This window comes from Lissotriton helveticus, chromosome 5_1 (genome assembly GCF_964261635.1).
Source record: "Lissotriton helveticus chromosome 5_1, aLisHel1.1, whole genome shotgun sequence".
Taxonomy (NCBI): Eukaryota; Metazoa; Chordata; class Amphibia; order Caudata; family Salamandridae; genus Lissotriton; species Lissotriton helveticus.
In genome coordinates, this window is record NC_136065.1 from 1,021,339,632 (window position 1) to 1,021,362,861 (window position 23,230).

A 23,230-nucleotide genomic window follows, 5' to 3' on the forward strand; every position below is an offset into this window, starting at 1 on the left:
TTTCCCACGTGTGAGATCCGCGATGGGTACACAGAGCTCTCCGCAAATCAATAAAAAAATCAAAAAGAATACACATACATATATATATATACATATATATATATATACATATATATATATATATATATATACATACATATATATATGTATATATATATATATATAATTACCTACTGGCGGTCGCCAGTAGGTATATATAGTTAGGATTTTTTCTCTATGGGATTTTTGAAAATTCTATGTCTAATAACTTTGGCGTTTGTGGACGGAATTGGCTGAAATTTTCAGGAAAATGGAACATTTTGTTTCTGAGCAGCCCCTGAAAATTTGGGGGGGGTTCGTCAAGGGGGGGCGAGAAAAAAGGGGGATCCCAAAACGCTTTTTTCCCATGTTAATTTCCATAGGGCGGTTGGCCTCACTTTTAGCCCGAACGGCTGAATGGATTTGCACGAAACTTGGCAAAATTGTAGGGACTGGTAGCCCGATGTGCCTTTGCTAGGTCTCAATATATGTGCTCCAGTGGATTTTGAGAAATTAACGTTCAAAAAAAGATATATATCTGTGACAGCGTCCCGGGTAGCGCTCCGTTTCGCGTACTTTTTCGCGTTACGGAGCTTTGCGAAGCGAAGCTGATTGGCTCTCCGGTGTCTGTAAACATTCCAAACAGTCCGTAGCGGCCGCCATCTTGTCTCTCGGTAGGATCGAGAGACAAGAGGAGGCCAAAGCGAAGGGGCAAATGACCATAAGGGGGCATAGTAGATCCTCCCTGACCCCCTAGGTTTGATGTGGAGGCTTTAAAAGGGCCCCGCGGGGGGTGCGCCCGGTTCGCGAACCGGGGAGCGGTCTGGGGAGCGTACTACAAGGAAACAAGAATGATTGACTTTTAACTTATTGTACGTTTATAGACTTTTTTTGATTTTTTTTTTTTTCTGCCGAGTGATGTCTCGGCCTATCTCCACGGGATGCAGTCCCTACCATCTCGGCGTTTAAGCCCAGGGGGACCGGTAGTGTGGGAGAGATAACGTCTGTTAACGTTCGATTCGAAGGAAATCAGGAAGTGTTGAAAAACATTGTCTGCGCCATCTTGCCTTTTTTCAAATGCCACACTTTTGTCGTGCACGGCAGCCATTTAGATGCCTTGACCAGACCCACTCTCTGCACGCTGTGGATGCTTAGCATGGCTCCCCACCCTCGCAAGCATCTCCCCCAGGCACTGGTCACCCCCGCTCTCTGTCTTATGCATGGGCAATAAACCTCCCCCCATCTGCGCTGCTCTTCCTTGAGAATCACACCCTGTGCCCGCCCGACACCTCCCTTTCGCCCTATTCACTACCGCACCCTCTGACACTCCTCTTCCTATGTGTCCGATTGTCCAGGCCGGTCCCAGGCTATCACCTAGCCCTGCAGATGTAGTTTATGGCTCCAGCTGTAAAGAATCACCCCTCTTCAAAGGAGTTACAGTAGATCAAGGCCCCCACACCACCACAAGATCCGTCACACCACACGCGTTCCTACTATCTGAAAACCATCCTGTATTGTGATTGGGGAGGGGACCCAGCCTGAAGCGGAAGATTCCAGGGATGCCTCTTTGTACATCAAAGTTTTTACAATTATGTGTCACATTAAAAATATATAGCACTCCAACAAAGTAGTAGGATTATAAAACTTTAATAACTTATAAATATATACAACGAGGAGGAGGAGCTTGGCGGGCATCCGTGATGGCCGCGTGAGCACAGCGCTCTCCGGACACCCGCCACTCCCGGCATGATATCCTGAACACGAGGATTTATGTAGAGGACGCTGGGCTGATCTTACTGGGATTTTTGGAATTTGATTTGGACCTGGGGCGCCGAAGATACGGCGATTCGAACTTTCGGGGTCCGCCCTTGAGGTGCGCCCGGGACTGGGTGAGGCTCTCTGGCCGTCTCGGAGTTGAACAACAGCGGCAGGGGGATTGGACTTGTGGGTCCCCCTCTTAAGTTTCGGTTTCGATTCTGCCTTAGACTGAGACATCTGGCAGGGGAGTCTGGCCTGGGTTGGGTCCGGCGCACGGGACGGCTGTCGGGCCTTTGGCTGGCTTCTTCTCCTTTCAGGCTGGTCCTCTCCTAGTGGTACCCTTGCAGCAGCCTTTTGGTCCCGACGCCCTACTTTCCTGTGGCCATTTCCATCGGGTCGAGTGAGTCTCCTGGTGACGCGGTTTCCGACATGGCGGGCAGAGGGGACCGAGAGACACGAAAGACCAAGACGCCCCTGCGTGGGGGCCCGGTCCAGTCTAACGTTATGGACCGTTACACCCATGCGAAGGGGTCCCCCGGAGCCGCCCTGCCTGGCCCAAGTGCGGTTGACCACATTGTGGACGCGTCAACGGAACCGTCCTTGCAGGACATCATGGGCGCCATTTCTGGCATGAAGGAAACGATAGGTCAGCAATATGAAGCTTTGGCCCACAAAATCGACACCGTGGCCATTGATGTGAACTTGATTCGGGCCGACCTATCTAAAACCAATGAGAAGGTGAAGTCATTGGATATCAAGTCATCCAGCCTCACGGCAGACGTCTCGGAGATACAGACGGAGATTGGCAATCTCCGTAGGGTGAACGATTTCATGACCCGGCGCTTGGAGGACTTTGAGACCAGGGCGCGTCGCTGTAATGTGCGTGTGGTTGGCGTTCCGGAGAATCCAGAACCGCACTCTGTTGATCTCCTGGTCGAGGACCTGATCCAGAACTACCTCTCTCCGTCTGGGCTGAGTAAATTCTTCGCAGTGGAGCGTGCCCATCGTGTTCCGGGAGGCCAGGGTAAGCCTGGCGCCCCGCCGAGGCCTATTGTTGCGAAACTCTTCCACTATAGGGATCGGGACGCTATCCTGCAGGCATCACGTGTGAAGGGCCCGGTGGCCTTTGAGAATGCCACGGTGAACTTTTATCCGGACTTTTCTCAACAGGTGCAGAAACAGCGTATGGGCTTCCGTGGAGTCAAGAAGCGTCTCCGGGACATGGGATTGCGCTACGCTATGCTTTTTCCGACCAGGCTGCGAGTTGAGTACAATGACCGAACCTTTTTCTTTGATCGGCCTGATTCCGTGAATGACTGGCTGGACTCTCTGCGGACCGACCTCCTGCGGCTGAGTCCGCCGCCCACCCGGGTGGTGCTGAGGGTGGTGTAGAGAGCTGAACTATTTGTCTATGCCCGGGTCCTCGTGTAAAGTAACTTCTTCTGGGATTCTATACCTAAGTGCCTCTACTGTCTGTGTGTTTTCCTTGTTATTTGTCTTGTTGGGGGGGCGGGTGGGCCAGAGCCTTTCCTCCTCCGGGGTCTTTTTGTAGAATGGGGGTTCTTGGGCGACAGGCACACTGCATGTTGGGGTGGCTTTTTAGCTTCTTGCAGGGGTGCAGGGTGGGGGGTGTTTCCTTGATTGTTGGGGGGTGGGTGGGTGGGAAGTTTGATGTTTGTGTGTTGTGTTCTCAAGGCGATTCTATCTTGCTAATGATGTTTTTGATGTCATGCTCATTGGGGGGGGGGTTGCGGCGTTGCTGTGTGGGATGGGGGGTAGCGGGTTGAGGTTTATTTCATGGAATGTTAATGGTCTGGGGGATCGTATTAAGCGGGGTGTGGTGTTGCGATGTATACGACGTTTGTCTCCAGATATTGTTTTTCTACAGGAGACTCATTTGGTGGGCAATACATGTCGTGCAATGAATAGGTGGGGCTATCGCCTCGCCGCACATTCGGGGTTTACCACGGGTTCCAGGGGGGTGGGTATCCTTGTTCGGGCTTCCCTCCCCCTAGCTATTGATGGTGTGATCCTTGATGATCGGGGGCGTTATGCCGTCCTCGTGGGTCGCTATGAGGGTCGGACCCTTTCCTTGTTTGCCGTTTATGTGCCCCCCGGTCTACAGACCTCTACCTTTTCCGATTTGGGCCGTGTGTTGTTGAACCTCCCTGATAGTACTCTCTTCATAGCGGGTGACTTTAATTCTGTGTTCTCCGGTCTACATGATCGTCACCCCCCTAGGGACACCCCTTTGGCCCAACAGTGGCTGGGTGGGTTTCTGGATACGTTCGGCTTGGTGGATTGCTGGAGACTTATGCATCCTACTCAGCTTCAATACACTTTCCACTCTGGGGCCCATGGGAGTCTGTCTAGACTGGATTATTTCCTGATGCCTGCGGCGCAGTCGCTAGCGGTTCGTGAGATTAGACACCTCCCCCGGGGCATCTCTGATCATTCTCCGCTCTGGCTTTGTTTTGAGGTGGGGGTGGAGGCGGCGGGCCGGGTGGCTCCTATCAACCCATGGTACCTCACCTCCCCCGAGACCCGCAATCTCTTGATTAAGTCTTTGGACAATTATTTTTTAGACAACGAGGGTTCTGTATCCTCTGCGGTATCCCTGTGGGAGGCCTTTAAGACAGTGATTCGCGGGCAGGCCCTTTCCCTTATTGCTGAATCCACAAAGGCGAGGAATCGGGAGGTGGTAGACCTTGAGAGGGAGATTGCTGAGATAGAGGCTGACCTAGAATCGGATGTTACATCTGATAAACTCCACGCCCTGGGTCTGAAACAATTTGCTTATAAGTCTTTGGTCACAGATGCGGCTAAACTGATGTTTCGGGAGCAACAGGGTCGTTTGTATGATGTGGGGGACAAAGCGGGTAAATTACTGGCATGGTTGGATAAGAAGGAGAGGGAGAATCGTGTGGTGCCTGTGATTCAGACTTCGAATGGTGTGGGAGTGACAGACCCGGTTGGAATAGTTGAATGTTTTGCGGATTATTTTCGTGTGGTTTATACCCCTGTGTCTGAACGGGATGTTGATGACTCTCGCCTTTTGTTGCGTGATATAGCTCTGCCCAGTGTTTCCGATTTAGACAGAGTCTCTTTGGAGTCCCCTTTTACTACGGACGAGATAGCGACGGCCATTCGCTCACTCCGTTCGGGCAAAGCTTTGGGCCCGAATGGATTGCCAATTGAATTGTACAAGCTACGTCCTGACAGGGTGGCGCCCTATCTTCGTACCATGTTTTTGGAATCCCGCGAACGGGGTATTCTCCCATATGATCAGCGTCTGGCTACGATAGTTGTTATTCCCAAAGAAGGTAAACCTCGGGACCTTTGTTCGTCTTACAGGCCCATTTCCCTGTTGAATGTTGAACCCAAGGTCCTGGCTAAGCTCCTGGCTACCCGCCTCTTGACGGTCATTAGTGGCTTGGTTCATCCGGATCAATCCGGATTTATCCCGCATCGCAACACGGCTCTTAACCTACGTCGTCTCCACGGAGCTGTTGCGAGGGCGGGGCTTCTGACGGAGCCGGCCATTTTGGCTTCGCTAGACGCCTCGATGGCCTTTGACACGGTAGAGTGGCCTTATCTTTGGGCAGCTCTTGAGAAATTTGGTTTTGGACCTGAGTTTATTGGTTGGGTGAAGTTGTTATACGCCGAACCCTTGGCACAGGTAGTGGTAAACGGTCGGGTTTCTGTCCCCTTCTGTCTTGGTAGGGGGACCCGTCAGGGGTGCCCCCTGTCTCCGTTGCTTTTCGCGCTTGCTCTGGAACCGTTGGCTGCGTGGCTTCGATGGGAACCTTCACTCAAAGGGATCCGTTGGTCACCGGATTTTGAAGACCGCGTCTCGCTTTACGCGGATGACATTCTTCTGTATCTTACTTCCCCGCGTAAATCTTTAAATGTCTTATTTGACGTTCTTACTTCGTTTGGTGCTAACTCGGGTCTGGTTATTAATTGGGCTAAGTCCTGTGTGTATGTTCTCTCGGGTGTTTTGCCCCCATTACCGGACAGGTTTCCTATCCAGGTTGTCCAATCTGGCTTCAAGTATTTGGGGATCTTTATTACGCTGGACTCCTCACTCCGGTTCGAGCGTAACCTCCTCCCCCCGCTTCTTCGACTGCGACTGGATGTGGCCCGTTGGCGTAAGCTACCCTTGTCTCCTCTGGGCAGGGCTGCCCTTTTTAAAATGATGTCTTTGCCACGATTCCTATACGCGCTTCAAAATTCTTATGACGACATTCCCGCTGCCTATTTCCGGGAGATCGAGAGTCTTCAAAGGCAACTGATCTGGGACGGGCGTCCACGTATCGCCCTTGCGAAACTTACCATCCCTTGGTATGACGGGGGCATGGCGCTCCCCGATATCAAGAGATATTATTGGGCTGCCCAGCTGTCTGCCATTAACCACGCAATGTATTCCCCGGGTCGAGATCCGGCCTTTGAGATGGATAGACTCCAGCTGCCGGGAGGGGATTTTAATAGAGCGCTTTATTCCAGATCGGCCGGGCGCCATCTTGCGGGCCCGTCCAAGATCGCAGTCAATGTGTGGCGCGCCGCTAATGTGAGTTTGGGATGGGAGAATCGACTGACAATGGCGACTCCGCTTTATGCTTCTGAACGTTTGGGGTGTCTCTGGTCTACTAAGGGCTTTGACCGCTGGGATATGATTGGGATATGTAAAGTGGGTGAGGTCTGTGTGAAGGGTAGAGTGAAGTCTTTCCAGGCCCTTAAGGCAGAATATGACTTGAGTGATAGAGAGTTTTTTCGGTATTTGCAGGTCCGGCATGCCCTGGCCTCAGTTCTGACTCCTGATGTGACCCTGCCCGAGTCCTCCCCCCTTGAGGATCGTATACTGGATGGACACCTGCCCGATAGCACTATCTCCCTTATTTACAAGAAACTGATTAATAATCGCGCTGACTTATTGGTCCGACTTAGGGAGGTTTGGGTCGGTGACGGATTGGACTTGGATGACGAGGGTTGGCAGTCGGCACTCTCTTCTCCGAAAGAGGTCGCCATCCCCGCCCGTCTCCGTTTGGTTCAACTTAAGATCCTCCACCGGGTGTATGTAACTGGTCCGCGTCTGGTTGTGATGGGTTTTTCCCCAGATGGCTTATGCAAGCGTGGTTGTGGGATGAGTGCTACATTTCTGCATATTCTTTGGGAGTGCCCGGTGGTAGCAGCCTACTGGATTGATGTGCTTGCGGTGATGACTGTTGTGACTGGTATTACCCTGCGGCCTGAGGCCCGACGATGCCTGTTGAACGTATGGGAACCCACCGACTATTCTGTGGCCCAGACCAGATGGGCGACCTTGGGATACATAGTCGCGAAGCGGGACATTGCGCAACTCTGGGGCGCATCCAGACCTCCCGAGGTCTCGGTGTGGGAGGATAACATGGACTGGTCCATGTTCCGAGAGAAGACCGTCTATGTGGCTAGGGGCAGACCCAGGGCGTGGACGAAGATTTGGGGTCAGTGGAATGCGTATCGTGGAGATATTTGTACCCCTCCCTTGGTTGACACTCCCGATGTTACCCTATCTCCCTAGGCTGACGTTCCCGAAAATTTTTCATGTTGTTTTAGGATTTTCCTGCCCTCCCCGCTGGCCCCCCCCCCCCCGGCCTTGCCGAGTCCCATTGATTTGCTTTTGTCTTCCTGATTAGTGGCTTTCCCCTCCGCCTTCTGGGCTGACTTGATTAATGTGCATTCGCCTTGTTTAGAGTTTGTTGTTTTTATGACTAATACAGAAATTTTGTTATGTCCTGTCCTATGCTTTGAGCAATAATTGGTATATGCTTTGTGCCTGGCTACGGAAGTGATCGTTTGCTTCTTATGTTGTGCGTTGCTATTAGCGGCCAGCCCGTGTGGTTGTGGGCCCGTCTCTGTAATTCTTATTTTATTGCTCAATAAAAGTCTTTAACCAAAAAAAAAAAAAAAAAAAATATATATATATATATATATATATATATATATATATATACACACACACACACAACGCAACAAAAACAGTAAATACATTTAAACATTTTTTAGAAAAAAGAAGCAACAATGGTCAGTAGCTGTGTTTTGTGCGAATAGTCCCAAGGCAGCACAACGTGCTAAGTTCTGGACGGCGGGGGTGATGTTACCTGGGTGCCGCACTGGTTTTTGGTATCCTACAATGCAGCTCCGAAAAACGGCGTGGGGCGTCCCGGGGGGTGCGGGGGGAGGCCTCGTCAGTAGCGGTCTGTTGTGCGAATAGTCCCAAGGCAGCAGAACGCGCTGAGATGTGGATGGCACCCAGGTGATGTCCAGTAAGTTGCCGCCCTGGTTTTGGTATCCTACAATGCTGCTCCGAATAACGGCGTGGGGCGCCCCCGGGGGGGGGGGGGGGTGAGGCGGCGTGAACGGGCATCCCCAGGTGGAGGCTCGTCTGCTGTAGTGGGGCGCCCCTTTACCGTTTCAGTTGCCATTCCGCCCGCTTTTGGTACACTGTGCCAAAATCCGCCATTCAGCTGAGTTGCGCCCACTCTTGCGGTGCAGCGATAAGCGGCTGCCACAGGACTCTCAAAATGGCGGCAGGCTCTTTCCTTTTTGGGCCTGGTCCACTGAAATGGCCCTGGGACACCTTGGAACTCGGACGCTTGTCTGCTAGGTCTTGGACCCCATTCTCGAAAGCGTCCCCTCAGCCTTGAAGATTCTACAAAAGTCTTGGGGGCCCCCCCCGACTCCTGGAGGTTTCCGGTGGGGAGCGGCTGCCATGATTGCTCGCGGAATGACCACGACGGAGCCACGAGATGGTGGTGCTTTCATGCTGACGCCAGCTTCAGTCTGAAACATCCAGAAACAAGGTGGGGCTTTCATCGTTTGGGAAAAAAAAATGTTTTAATCCAATGAAAAGTGTTATTTTAGGTCATATGATCAAGCCTTCCTCATTAGGAAACCAAAAGTAAAATGAACCAATGAAAAGCTTTATAAACAAGTCACATGACCCGTTATGCGGCATAGGGTTATAAAAAGCGTAGAAAATCCGTTGGCACGTGAGGCGGCGTCAGTGGCGGACCGATGTGCGAATAGGCCGAAGGCAGCACAACGCGCCAAGATCCGGATGGCACCGAGGTGGTGTCCAGCAAGTTGCCGCACTGGTGTGGCCATCCTACAATGCTGCGCCGAAAGTCGGCGTGGGGTACCACGTTGGCCTGTGAGGTGGCGTCAGTAGCGGACCGATGTGCGAATAGGGCCAAAGGCAGCACAACGCGCCAAGATCCGGATGGCACCGAGGTGGTGTCCAGCAAGTTACCGCACTGGTGTGGCCATCCTACAATGCTGCGCCGAAAGTCGGCGTGGGGTACCACGTTGGCCTGTGAGGTGGCGTCAGTAGCGGACCGATGTGCGAATAGGGCCAAAGGCAGCACAACGCGCCAAGATCCGGATGGCACCGAGGTGGTGTCCAGCAAGTTGCCGCACTGGTGTGGCCATCCTACAATGCTGCGCCGAAAGTCGGCGTGGGGCGCCCCGTTGGCCTGTGAGGTGGCGTCAGTAGCGGACCGATGTGTGAATAGGCCGGAACCAGCACAAGGCGCCAAGATCCGGATGGCACAGAGGTGGTGTCATAGTTGAGAGTTCTGAGAAGCGGGGGGAGGCGGCGCAAACGAGTCTCTCCCTCCACGTGGAGGCACTTCATCTGCAGTGGGGCGCCGAGATCCAGATGGCACCGAGGTGGTGTCTAGCAAGTTGCCGCACTGGTGTGGCCATCCTACAATGCTACGCCGAAAGACGGCGTGGGGTGCCCCGTTCACCTGTGAGGTGGCGTCAGTAGCGGACCGATGTGCGAATAGGCCGAAGGCAGCACAAGGCGCCAAGATCCGGATGGCACCGAGGTGGTGTCATAGTTGAGAGTTCCGAGCAGCGCTTGTAACACTGTCTGAAGCTTATTTGCACCTGCTGCAGCTTCACTATTGCCCTGGTGTGGCCTAAGATCGCCCATGACATAGGCGGCCGCCTCCCGGGGTCCGGTGGAACTTTTTTCCTTTTCCTTTGTGCATCTTGTCCCACAATCCGTTTGACCTGAAGACACGACCAGGTCCATGAATGTGTGCAGGGGGACGCTATTGAATGAATCAAAATGGCGGCTTCACACAAAGCTGACTCAAGCGTTGCTGCTGATGCTATACAGACAAAAACTGGTTTTCAGTTTGTACATTCTTCAGGATTTTTCCATCCAAGGCTGGTTGAGAGTTTGTAGAACAATGGCTTCAGATTTTCAACATACTACTCTTCAACATTCTTCCTAAATGTAACAATGTGAAACTCACTAGGAGAACGGTGTAGTGAGGGCCACAAACGGCTGTTTATCTTTCCTTTTAAAATGCTGCCAACAATATTTTCGGAATGGAAGACACCACAAGGCGCTGAGATTCGGTTGGCGCAAACGAGCCTCTCCCGCTTCTCCATGTGGAGGCACTTCATCTGCAGTGGGGCACCGAGGTGGTGTCTAGCAAGTTGCCGCACTGGTGTGGCCATCCTACAATGCTGCGCCGTAAGACGGCGTGGGGTGCCCGCGCAAACGAGCCTCTCCAGGTTGACGCACTTCATCTGCAGTGGAGCGCCGTCTAGCTGAGTTTCGCCCGCTCTTGCTGCTACAGCGACAGGCGGCTGCAACAGGACTCTCAAAATGGCGGCCTGTTCTTTGGATTTGGGCCTGGTCCACTAAAATGGCCCTGGGACACCTTAGAACTCGGACGCTCGAATTTTTTTTCCTTTCCTCTACATGCAAAAAAGGTAAATGCCCGGTACGTTACCTGCCTCATCTGCCACGATGTACTCTCCAGAGGAACCGAAAAAAAATATAGTTATGGTAATTATACCATGCATCGTCATATGGAGAGGTGACACCGATTAATTATAGTGGTGCACAAAAGAGAGATTTGGAGGACAACCCCCGACCTGCCAGTACATTCACCAAAGAAGTGACACTGACAGCATCAGAGGCAAGGGAAACGGTCCCAAATATTCAGAAGAACTTTGGAAAGATTAAAATGACATGTTTAGATTGTGGCAAATTAATTTATTGTGGATAGATGAGTGTTACTCTAATAAATACAGCATATGAACATCATCATAGTCGATGGTTGGTGGAGACATTTTGACTATATCCTGGACCTGCCCGTCCTCGCCCAAAATGGCGCCGGAATAATTAGGACTCGTAACTCCTTGTTGTGTACTGGTTGCACAACCTTGATATCACGAGATATGTATGCAGTTTTGAAGCACATGGCGGGCGGGGACGAGAATTGATTGAATATTTCGACATCCCTATTGATATTAAGTTTTGATGTGTTATTGATTACTGTACTATTGAAAGTTCGAATTAACGTCACCCATGGTACTTGCCCGCAAATGTATATCTAGATAATTTTATTGTAACTGGCCCTGTCGTATTTTAATTATAAAATGTACGTCCACCGATTCCGCAACTGTTAGACACGTTAGTTCTTGCAACCTAATGGCCCGCCCGTTACGTTCCTCTAAAGTGTAAATGTCTCCTCATCATATACGATTACAGTTTGCTCCGTGGCCGACCCACGTGGTTATAGGCCCGTATTTGTATACTGACATTTTCACAATAAAAGTTTTTAAAAGAAAACATGGTAGTAGTATTTACATTGGTAAAGTTTTTAATAATAGTCACTGTTTTCGAATCAGTAAAAGGCAAGTGAAATAAAGCAGTCCAATTACATGAAGGGTAAAAGGTATAATACGCAGGAAAGCAGTAAAGATAAATGGTCAAGGGCTGTTGTGTTTACTACTCCTGCAACATAAAGTGATCGATAAGAATCTGATATTCAGGCGTATCGGCGACTAAGACAGCAGGCGGAGCCTCTTTTGCTCAACGGCTCCGTCATAGGACGAAGAAACGCCCTTTTTCTCGAAAAAGGAATATATTTTACTTGCAGGACAGTATAAATTTTCCGGGAAAGTACATTAGCATGGAACATTATAACATATATGTTTAAGAAAAAATAATGTTCGAAAGTAATAAAAAGTGTAATTTTTAGGTCATATGACCAAGCCTTTCATCATTAGAATAAGAAAAGTAAAATGAACCAATGAAAAGTTTTATTAACAAGTCACATGACCTGTTATGCTTACGTTACGCGCTGCACGTCGCGCCCCGGATCGCTTCCGGGAAGCTGCGCTTCGCGCATCGGAGCACTTCCGGATGCGCTAACGCGGCGCGTCATATGACGCATTACGCGACAACGCAGGTCCAGAATATAGTCAAAATGTCTCCACCAACCAGCGGTCGGAACACAACCCCTTTCAGCAGGCTAAATAGTTCTGTTAAACGACAACAGAAGGGACAGGCAACAAGAACCATCAGTCAAAGAGGGGAGGGCAAGTTCTTCTCTACCGGGTCACGTTGGGGCGCTACTGGAACTGATCGAATTGGTAGTCTACAGTGTTTCTGGATGTTTCAGACTGAAGCTGGCACCACCATCTCGTAGCTCCGTCGTGGCCATTCCACGAGCAATCATGAGGGGTTGTTCCTAATGTTTCTATTTTAGCGAGGTCAAAAAGAGATCCCATTAGTGGCCTACTGATTTTGTTCGATTCCTTTTGTTTTTTTACACGATTTTTCACTATCTGCAAAGACTAAACAGAGTATTGCGACTCTGTGCTTGTTTGTAAATAGAGAATGAACCAAAGAGAACCAATTCTAAAACAGTAAATGCTTGGATAACAATGAATCAAATGGAGAGAGAAGCAGGCACGACGGATTACAACGGGGGCAAAGGCCTGCGTTAACTACCCTTCACTATCTGCAAAGAGAGAGTACTCTTAATAGAAATGAGGGGGGGCAGCATTCAAAGCAGATCAGTGTGCATAAACACGAAAATGTTTTTACTTACCACATACTTGACATTCGACAGCTTATGATATTTGCTATTAAAAAACCATTGAAATTCACTGAAAAAACCATAGGTTAGAGACCATATATAGTTAGGAATTAGCATTTAAAAAACCTTGAAAATTCACTGAAAAAACCATAGGTTATAGACCATATATAGTTAGGAATTAGCATTTAAAAAACCTTATTTTACTCACACAAAACCATTGAAATTCCATATATAGTTAGTTGCACTAACTATATATCGCGCACCCGCAATCCACTGCTGATGATGTCACATATTACATCATTCATGACATGGTCAGTGACATCACTGATGACATCACTGATGACATCTCAAATGACATCACTGATGACATCACTGATGACATCTCATTTGACATCATTCTTGTGCTAATACGATAAACCTCTTCAGACTGTAATATAACCTTAGATACACTCAGTGTATACAGACACTCACAGACTGTCACTCATCCATGGAGTTACTCACACACCTAGTCAGTCATGCAAAGAAACAATCTCACCTCCATTTCCTCAACTATACAGTTATACACACCTTACTTATTCAAACATATACTAACACATATTTACTCTCTTATACAATCCCTGATACAAGTTCACAATGATCCATACAGCCACTCACACATTCAGTGGCTCTCATGCACAGTTATTTATATATGCCAACTCTCACATGTACTGTGTTTTACATATGTACTTACTATGACATGTAGCATTGAGATATCCATTCACTCATCAATACACTCATGCACACAGTCAACCGCCCATGTAGCTTTTTCCACATGCACTCTTGAACTCATACACCTAGTGAATCAACTGCTCACACATCTATGCACAGAGTCACACACCTCCCAGCCACCCCCACACAAACTCAATCTCCCATACAAATACTTGGGCAACCAATCAATAACACATATAGCCTCTCGTATAGCTAATGATCAACACATGCAGCAGTTTACATCACAACAAACATACTGATGCACACATTCAGACAGTTTAGTCACTAACCCATGCATTTAGTACGACACATTTATTCACTCACTCATACAGTCAGTCACGCACTTACTAAATCCTTCATCCAGACACTTATACATGCACTCATTCTTCAATATATCAAACATATTTAAACTTTACAGAAACACACAGTCACTGGATGATGTCATCAGTGATGTCATCAGTGATGTCATTTGAGATGTCATCAGTGATGTCACTGACCATGTCATGAATGATGTAATATGTGACATCATCAGCAGTGGATTGCGGGTGCGCGATATATAGTTAGTGCAACTAACTATATATGGAATTTCAATGGTTTTGTGTGAGTAAAATACGTTTTTTTTAAATGCTAATTCTATGTCAGGACCGGAGGCTTCAGATTATGCTTTTCTCTCTTCGCTGTTTATTTTACAAAACCACACAGCAGCCAGAAAAGCAACTTATTTTCTCGCAAAAAATATATGTCAAACACCCAACATGGGTTAAGCATATAACATGAGAAAAAAATAAAAAACACATGGGATAAACCACAACTCCCATCAGCCCAAGAACTATAGTCCTTTCATAGTGTCCATGACGTCAAGGTAGGGCGTCCATCTTAGGCTCTCTCCCTCTTTCTTCGCTGCTTCGCAGCCAGTTAAGTGCCTTTTTCCCTTTTCTCCCGCATAATGGGTGTAGCGGGATGGTTTGGGTGTTGGCACTGGGTGTTTACTTAAATGACTGTTGGGCTCCTTTGGCGGGTTTACACGTATGTGTTTTTTCCCTTTCAGAGCCCGTGTTTCTGTGCTTTGTCGCGGGGACGTTTTCGCCCCTGACGCGACTGTCCCCGGAGTTGCGGCCTGCTTCTGTGGCCGCCAGAGGGCGCCGTCGCGTCTCGGTCTCCCCGGCGCGGCTTTCCCTCTGACGGGAACCGCGCGGAGGAGAGCGACAGCGTCTGCAGCCTTCGGTTACCGCCTCACCGTGACGCCCGGTCAGGGTTGTACTGTCCCTTTCTTCTTGACGCCCCGTGTGGGTCTGTATTGGCGGATTACCGCTCCTGACGCCTGCGGGCTGTATCTCAGCACAAATTTGTTAACTTTGCCCCAGCTGTTAAGTGCGCTAGGGAGGCGGCATTGAGCCCGGTCTCGTGGGAGAGGGCCTGAGCGCACTGAGCGGGGTGCTGCCTCTTATGCTTCTGGGTTCCCAGATCTGAAAACGTCGCTAACCTTGGGTTAGCTGCGCGATATATAGTTAGTGCAACTAACTATATATGGAATTTCAATGGTTTTGTGTGAGTAAAATAAGTTTTTTTTAAATGCTAATTCCTAACTATATATGGTCTATAACCTATGGTTTTTTCAGTGAATATATATATATATATATATATATATATATATATATATATATACACACATATATACATATATATATATATATATATATATACACACACACACACACATTTGTCTAGAGACATAATTTAATGCAAGCTTAAAGTAATTTTATTTAAATATATTTACATCTTAAACTACATTAACATTAATTATTAAATGTAGCTTAATTTATTTCATTCATTAAAGTAAATCTGAATTAAATATTTTTGAGTTTTATATAGGTTATACTACCCATCAATGAACCTAAAAACCATTAATACCCATAATACCTACCCACTCTGCGTGTTTATCAACATTAGAAAGAAGACCGAGCAATCACATTTCGTTTAATAGTGCTAGTTGCTCTGGACACATTTTTAACTATATGTGCTTTGTATGTGTGCATGCCAAACAAAAGAATACATGAATATATTCTAAAAGAGACTTATTCATCTTAAGAATGATAGGAGAATGATTAGCCACTGTGTCTCCATTCGGTGTCCAAATTCCTTCTGGTGTTTTCACACAGTTTTGTTTACATCATTGATGTGTTCTGAGGTTTGCTGGCTAGGACCAGTTCTTTTATGCTCTCAAGAACGTGTGTAGCCTTCCAGTTATGTATCATATGTAGAAGGGAATTATGGCTATTGAGGAGGGCCATCTTCTCCTTATCAATACATACGTGTGTGTACCACTGAAAAGCTTGTGTCAAAGTCCTGTGTTGCAAAATGTCCACAGATCAGAATGCAGGGGCTGGCGGCAGCGGCAGAGTGGATATCTGGGAAGTGCATGAAATTTAGAATGCACCCAAGATTGTAATAATGATCTGTACTTAAGATACGGTGACGTGCCTTCCGGAGTAATCTGCAGGGAGGTTTTCTGTACAATAAGCGGGCCGAGAAGAAGAGCATTTCACATCATAGCTATGCGCGAATACAGGCGTGAATTTGGCTCTCACATCCCGATGACGGCCCCTCTGGAGCATCTAGGTTCATATCCTCTTATATTGGGGGGGGGGGGCTTTCGCGGTTGAGGAGGGGGCGGGCGTGTGAGGAGCACCGAGGGATGTGTGTGTTTACCGATCAACGGCATACCGGCCTGGCCTCTTTAAATAGAATACTGGACACACTGCACCCCTCCCTGTTTAGCGCAAAAGGAAAATAAAAAATAAATTACGAGATTTACCGGCAACCCTGCCGTCTTCATGAGGAGTTCATGACATGCGCCCCCATCTCAGACCTCACCTCATAAAGAGGTTTACATCAGCCGACAGTCTTTGACTCACCTGTTTTAATGGAAACGAGAGATGGCATTTTGTGAGACACACAAAAAATTGGCATGCAGCTATCCCTGGTGGAAATTCGAACTGAGCAATGATAATGGTAGTCATTCAGCCCCCCGCCAGCATATGCTTTACCAGTCTGAATGTAGGTGCAGGCTGCAGCTAGGGTGCATGCAAGCACTGGGAAGAGGCTGGTAAAAGAAACGGCCCGGCAAGTAAGACAACCGGGGCCCTGCAACCACGAAAGTTAAAGCGACGCAGGAGCGAGCAGAGGGCACAGAGATGAGGTTTCAAACGAGGGCGAGACACGCACAGCGTTTCCCTTGCGGGAGCGAGCAGGGGCGCCATCTGTTTCGCGATAATTGCAAACAGATAGCGCCGCTGCTCCCTCCCACAAGGGAAACGCCAAACGTGCACGAGTTGCATTACAAACCAATGCAAAACATGCACGGTTTAAGCAAAAGTCCTGAGCGATTCCAAAAGGTCCCCTCCTAAGCAGCGCTTGCGCGCTGCGTAGGCAAGACCTAAAAACTCTAAACACTAACCATCACTAATAGCTCCTCACTACCTCTTATCCACTATCCATCACTAAACAAGAAAAGATCCCTAGTAACAATAAACACCAGCCATCCCTGAATAATAAAATGCCTTACTCCATCTTCTCTAAATATCCTTGAACCCTAATAACCCCTTATACCCTTATCCATTCACCAATCCATAAACCTTAAAACTCCTTACTACCCCTTCAGACTATTTATTTGAGTTTTATATAGCGCTGGCTAGACCCGGAGGTATCAGAGAGCTTTTCATAAGGTTCCACAAAGTTAAAAAATTACATAAGTTACAAGTAACATTAGTTACTATAAAAACATTTGACGAACGTAGAAGATGAGCTAAGTGGAGCTTAGAAGGGAAAGGGTGTAGGGTAAAAGGGTAGGAGGAAAATAGGATGGAGAGACGAAGGAGAGTCTGCCCAGAGTCCGGCTGGGTAGGTGATGGTCGAGGGGGAAGTCCACTGCCCATCTCCTCTATAGCTATCAGGTAGCTCCACCGGTCATCGGTCAAATAGCTAGGTCTCAAAGGGAACATTTAGAGAGCATAGTGGACAAGATAAATGGAGCACGGGGGTAGGGTAAGGGGGGAGGATTACCGATCCCTGAACCCTTAAAACTACTTTCCACCCCCATCTCTGATCTCTAAAAACCCAAACCAACCCAAAAAAACTACCAATCCCCGAATCCTAAAATACCCGGGCCATCAGTAGAAACCAAGCCATAAATAAAAAAAAATGTAATATCATAACTAATCTAAATTATTTGTTAAGAAAATATAAGAATTTTGACTTAACACCATTTTAATACTTACTACTTTATTAAATAAGTTCCAATAAATGCAATTAATGTATTGGATTTTAAATTAAATATATGCATGAATTTTACCTAAATTATAAATAAATGTAGATGTAATCCTCATCATTATATGTGTATATATTCATATACATAACCCTATGTACAGAAAAACATATATAATGATAAAAGAGTAAAGAAAGTGAACAGTCAAAACATACACTTAGAATTGTTAAGTTGGAGAATGGGGAAACACCTAGGTCAACGACCCAGGCTAAAAAGGTAATTTAGGTTGGCTTCACTCAGTGAATTCAGCTAAGGCTAAGAAAACCTAAGGGGCGTAGCAAAAATGTGAATTACAAGTAGTTTAAAAATACCACTTTCTGCAACCTCTATGAATTTTTGCTAGTGGATAATTTACACCTCAAGAGTAACAGGAAATACACCTCCGACCTGATTTTCAACACAGGAAAATCAACTTGTGGTTCAAGGTTTACTCAAATTTTTAAAGTCTCTAGTAAACAGAATGTTTTAATGGTTGGAAGGCTAGTCACTCGAAAGAATCAATGTCTTAATGGCAAATTCACACATTAAGCCTGTAAGAAACTTGTATGACAAGAACTTTCACATAGAAACCTTCTTTGGGTAGATATAACTAGTAACAAACATTCTGTACAACTCCTTGATAACCTCCGGTTGCCAATTTGTTTGTAATTCTTCACAGACCCCGCACACTCATTTGGTCATACACTGAATTTAGTTATTAATTGCAGCTTATGTGTCACAGATGTAAAGGTTAAATCCTACTCCTGAAAATATTCTCTGGTCTCTTTCACCACAAAGTTAAATATAATCACTTAAGTTTGAATCACATTTCCCTGCGCACTCATACTTATTTAGTTTCAAAGGAAGATCTCTTTGATCATGTTTTGGGAAGTTTCCCCTCATCAGTGGACAAAGGAGCAACCTCTACATTATAAAATGTTACTATCTCTTGACCTAGTGGTTTCTCTTCAATTGAAAGAAACCAGATGAGAATGTGATCCAAAAGCGGCTAAATGTATAATTAAAATAAGAAGATTTGGTTTGAAACTGGGGGATGCTGGAGAAAGTCCAAAATAGCGATTTCTTCATAACAGACAGTCAGGCTTCAGACCGGGGGAGAGCGACAGAAACCACAATAACAGACAGAGAATAGTTGCTTTCCTCTCTTGACTTAGGGCAGCCTTAAATCGTGATCTTCCATGACATATCTACCGCTTATGACACTGCAGATCATACAATAATACTGGTGCAGTTGGTAAAGTAGGCTAGAAGGCAGTCTCCAATGGTTTCACTCCTTATCAAATCACGGTTAGAAAACAAGAATATCTTAATCTTCTACTGTGAAGCACATTTCATGTGGGGTTCCACGGGTATCTCTCATGTCCGCCACTATGTGGATTAAGTGTATTCTGACAACATCCAGCTCAATATTCGATCAGGCAAGCACAAGCATCAAGGTCAAAACATAAATTGCCTGCTTGACACATGGTTAGCCATCTGAATAACTCATAGTAAACTCTGTTTGAAGACTTCAAAGAAATTATTGCTAGAAGTCAGAGACCCCTAAAGTCATAGGCTGCCATTCAACTTGCCCAATGAATAGGTGCCACTCCAACTCCTACTTAAATAGTAAGTAGCCTTTGAGTAGGAGTTGATGGTAAACTTTTCTTTGGGCACCAAATTTGGACCGTGCCCTGAAGTTCAAACTTCTATATTGCGTCCCTGAGCAAGAATGTCCTTTTGCTGCAACTATAAAATGGGTGTACTTCACAACCAGGGCTCCATTTAAAAATATTGAGACACAATGAAGGGTTTAGTGGGAATCTTGAAACTAAGTATTTGAGTCACCTACTAATTGCAAGCTGTATGGTTTATATTTACATACTATATGAAAATGAATGTCCTTTTAACCTAGCCTCTAGCTCTTGAGATACAATTAAGTCAGTGGCTTTGCGAATCAGGATACAAAAGGAGTTGGAAACCACCCATATCATAGGAAATTATTTCTAGTTATTAAATACCCCAGGATTTTTCGCGTTATGAATACCTATTTTTGGACTTTTACAGTCAGAAACTCTCACCAACTGTGTCCCAGTCACTCCAAGTTCTGTGGAAATGGAAAGAGTAATAATCGCCAGTTTCTGCCTATTAAGATGAGGCCATTGCTGCACAGCTATGGTAAAAGTCTTTGGGCTGGTTACACACAAACACATGACCAGGCTGAGTGTGTGAGACTACCATCTCGCTCGGACCAGTAACTGCACACAAATTGCCTCTCGCAAAAGGGATCTTGAGAGATTGGTGCTGACCTAGAGGGGCCATTTAATCGGAGTGGGCATTCATAGTGTAGGTTTCTAGTGCTTACTGAAAGGCTGTGCGCTTACTACATTACACCTTTAGGGCAAAAGCTGTGCCGCTGAACAATTCCACCATACTTGGGCCTAGAGATACAGGTTACGTATCAATTTTAGGGTAAATGTGAACACTAAGTGCAGATCCGCTGTTACTTTATTGATAACTGTACTCTTTGTGGCACCTTAAAAATTGTCTTTTTTCCTTTCACACAGCAGCTGGCTTGGGCAAGCCCAAGCTCCCGAGAACAAAGGAGGAAGGTGAGACATCTGAAGCTAAACATAGGAGAGACTCTTCTCTAAAGTTTTGGTCAGAGGGGAAAAGACAGCTATGTCTGTTGGGGCAAGGCTGAGGCTGTGAGGTTGGGTCGTTCCATAAACCACTTGAAGTAAACATCTTGAAATGTCCCAGGACTGAGCAGAGGTGCCTACTTCCAGAACTTTTCACCACACCCATTTAAAACCCCTGCACAAGGTTGACACTTGAGCAAACACAGGACTTGGGGCTGCGATGCCAGAAAAATGCCCAGCTGGAAGGAAGACAACCACGGAACCCCCCGCAAAGTTTGGGACTCTGAGGCTTCAGCTGGTACACAGGACTGGGTGGGTTTCTCTATGGCCAGTGGCATAGGTCCCTTTCTTCCGCCTGAAGAACAGTAGCGGGAATAGACCCTAGAGGGTTCCCCTGGGACTTCTGCAGACTGGCGCTCAACTATGCAGACACACAGGGGCTCTCCACATAGGCCATGGAACTTGGAGAGTGTGCCAGGGAGAGCGTTTTGCTTGTTGGCTGTAGAGGTGATGTGGAAGTTGCCCAAACAGGAGAGAGCATCAGGAGCCCAGGCAGAAAAACAGAAAGTTCAAGCTTTCCAAGGAAAAGTAACGTTTAGAGGCTTGAAGGCCAGATGAGAATGCTCCTAGTAGCTAGAGCGGGCCAGCAGGAGGAAAACTACATTGAAATTGTGAAAATCGCCCCTTTAGGGACAGAGCTACCAGGATTTAAATTTCAGTCCCAAGGGGGAATGGGCAGGAAATAGTGCTCCACTACAATTTCTAAAAGTTCCCCTGGGGAAGGCCATGCTCCCTGGGGTCGGCACAACCTTCATCTTTTAATTTTAAATCAGGAGGGGTTGTGCATTGGACCCCCCTTCCTCACAGTAAACCTTGCCCCTGTGGATCCCACCACCCAGGTGCCAACACAACACAAACAGTAATTGTCCCAAGGGACCCACGCCCCCAGGACAAAATGGATGCAACCACATTCCTGTGGTGAGGAGGTGTGCCTATCCCACTTCCTGGGTCAGTGTTCTAAGGGAGGATGGAGCACACCACTGATATCTCACCCTTGGATAGGAGACAAAGAAGTGCAGAGCTGGCTTCCGCACAATGCACCAGGAGAGGAGCATGGTGCCACAGGGGAATACAGGCTCACTCCTCTGTCCCTAATGAAAAAGGTATGTGGCTGCCCCGAGAAGGACCAAGGCACCGACAACAAAAGGAAATAGGCAGTGTAAGGCTGCACTAGAAAAATGGAGTTGCCGCTTCCTGCTTTGAAAAGGCAGGAAACCACTCAATTCATACTCAAGCTTTAGGGCCTAGGAGGGCCCCATAAGCCCAAATGAGGGCTTATTCATTTTCATATTGTTTCTTGGGGTTCCCCAGGAAGAGCAGGAGCACCACTAACAATTTAAAGAGTTTGTGTGGGGCGAGGGGGGTCGGTTGCCTGAGCTTCCTACTAGTCAGTCAAAATCCAAAATCAAAGGGGAATGGATCACTTGTACCTGCAACCAGAGTCCACTGTGTTTTATCCGTCAGTACTTAAAAAAAACCTCATTCACATAGGCAGGCTGTGTGGCGGTATATCTTGATTATCCACCTGTATCAGATATGGGATCCTGGAAACATTGCCAGCACAAGTTGTGCAGCCTGCAGATGAGGAATCCGTGCTGCCAGCCGTCCGTTGAAGCCCTATTAGGACTTCGCAAGATACTATCGGCCTTAAATTCAGAGTCATAACACACTGACTTATTCCCTTCTGGAATTGAACAAGACCCAATCAATAATTTGTTTTTGTAGGTCCTGAAGAAAGCCCATTGACCCCTCAAGGGGCACACATAGGGGATGAAACATGTCGACCATCGAATTGGAACATGAAAATGCAGTGGACTCAAACAGTCCACCCCTGCACGAATTTCACTTTTTATACAGTCTTCCCATACACCAAACTGAATACATTTTTATCTCTAGGTAGTATGAGGATCACTTTTTTAAAACAACGCACCTCACTTGAGCACTTTTCACTCACCACCTATAACTGATCACTACTTTATAAACCAGTGGTTCCCTCCAGGTTGAGGAAGTATACAAAAAGAGACCCAATGATGATCCTGTCACGTATCTGATACAGGCAGGTAATCAAGATATACTGCCACATGACCTGCCTACGTGAATGAGGGTTTTTAAGTACTGACGGATAGAACATAGTGGACCCTGGTTGCAGGTACAAGTCATCCATTCCCCTTTGATTTTGACTGACTAGTAGGAAGCTCAATGGATCATAGCGCCTTCTACCCCCCCCCTTTTGAATGCTGATAATTGACCAAGCAAAGTTTTATATTACAAACAGTACTATCCCCATTGATTTTAATGGTGTTGCAATGATGGATTACAACATAGTTCTGCGGTCACTAATGGGGCGACACCCTGACAAAGGCAGGAGGCCTTACTCATAATGACATCCCGTTATATAGCATCTGGTGTAAGTGCAGTCCTGGCAAGTACCACACAAGTACAAGTACTGGCAAGTACCACACATCAGGCGTTAGACTAACTCATTCCAGTGTGGTGCTCCACATCACTGCACTGAAATGCATGGTCACGTATTATAAGCATATCACCTTAGCTGTCATTCAAGCCGTTAGTGCTGTGGTTGTGCACACAACATGGAGGCTGGGGTAGGTTACAGCCTCAGGGCTGCAGGTTGGTGGTATCATGATTGGGTTACAGAACTAGTTCTAATGTAGCGTACATAACTGCCGTCATTTATGCATGTGCTTTTGTCATATGTGAGATCGCATTGCTGCAGTTTTACTCGGTCTGATTCTGTTGTCAGTCACATTACACTTACTAATATACATGAACTGCTGCCGTCATGCATGGAC

General features: G+C 47.0%; 1 protein-coding gene across 1 annotated transcript in view; it reads right to left on the bottom strand.

Annotated features, from left to right (window-relative positions):
• The window catches only part of ENTPD7 (ectonucleoside triphosphate diphosphohydrolase 7), a 121,389-nt gene that overhangs the window by 28,725 nt on the left and 69,434 nt on the right, over window positions 1-23,230 (bottom strand). The window lies entirely within an intron of this gene.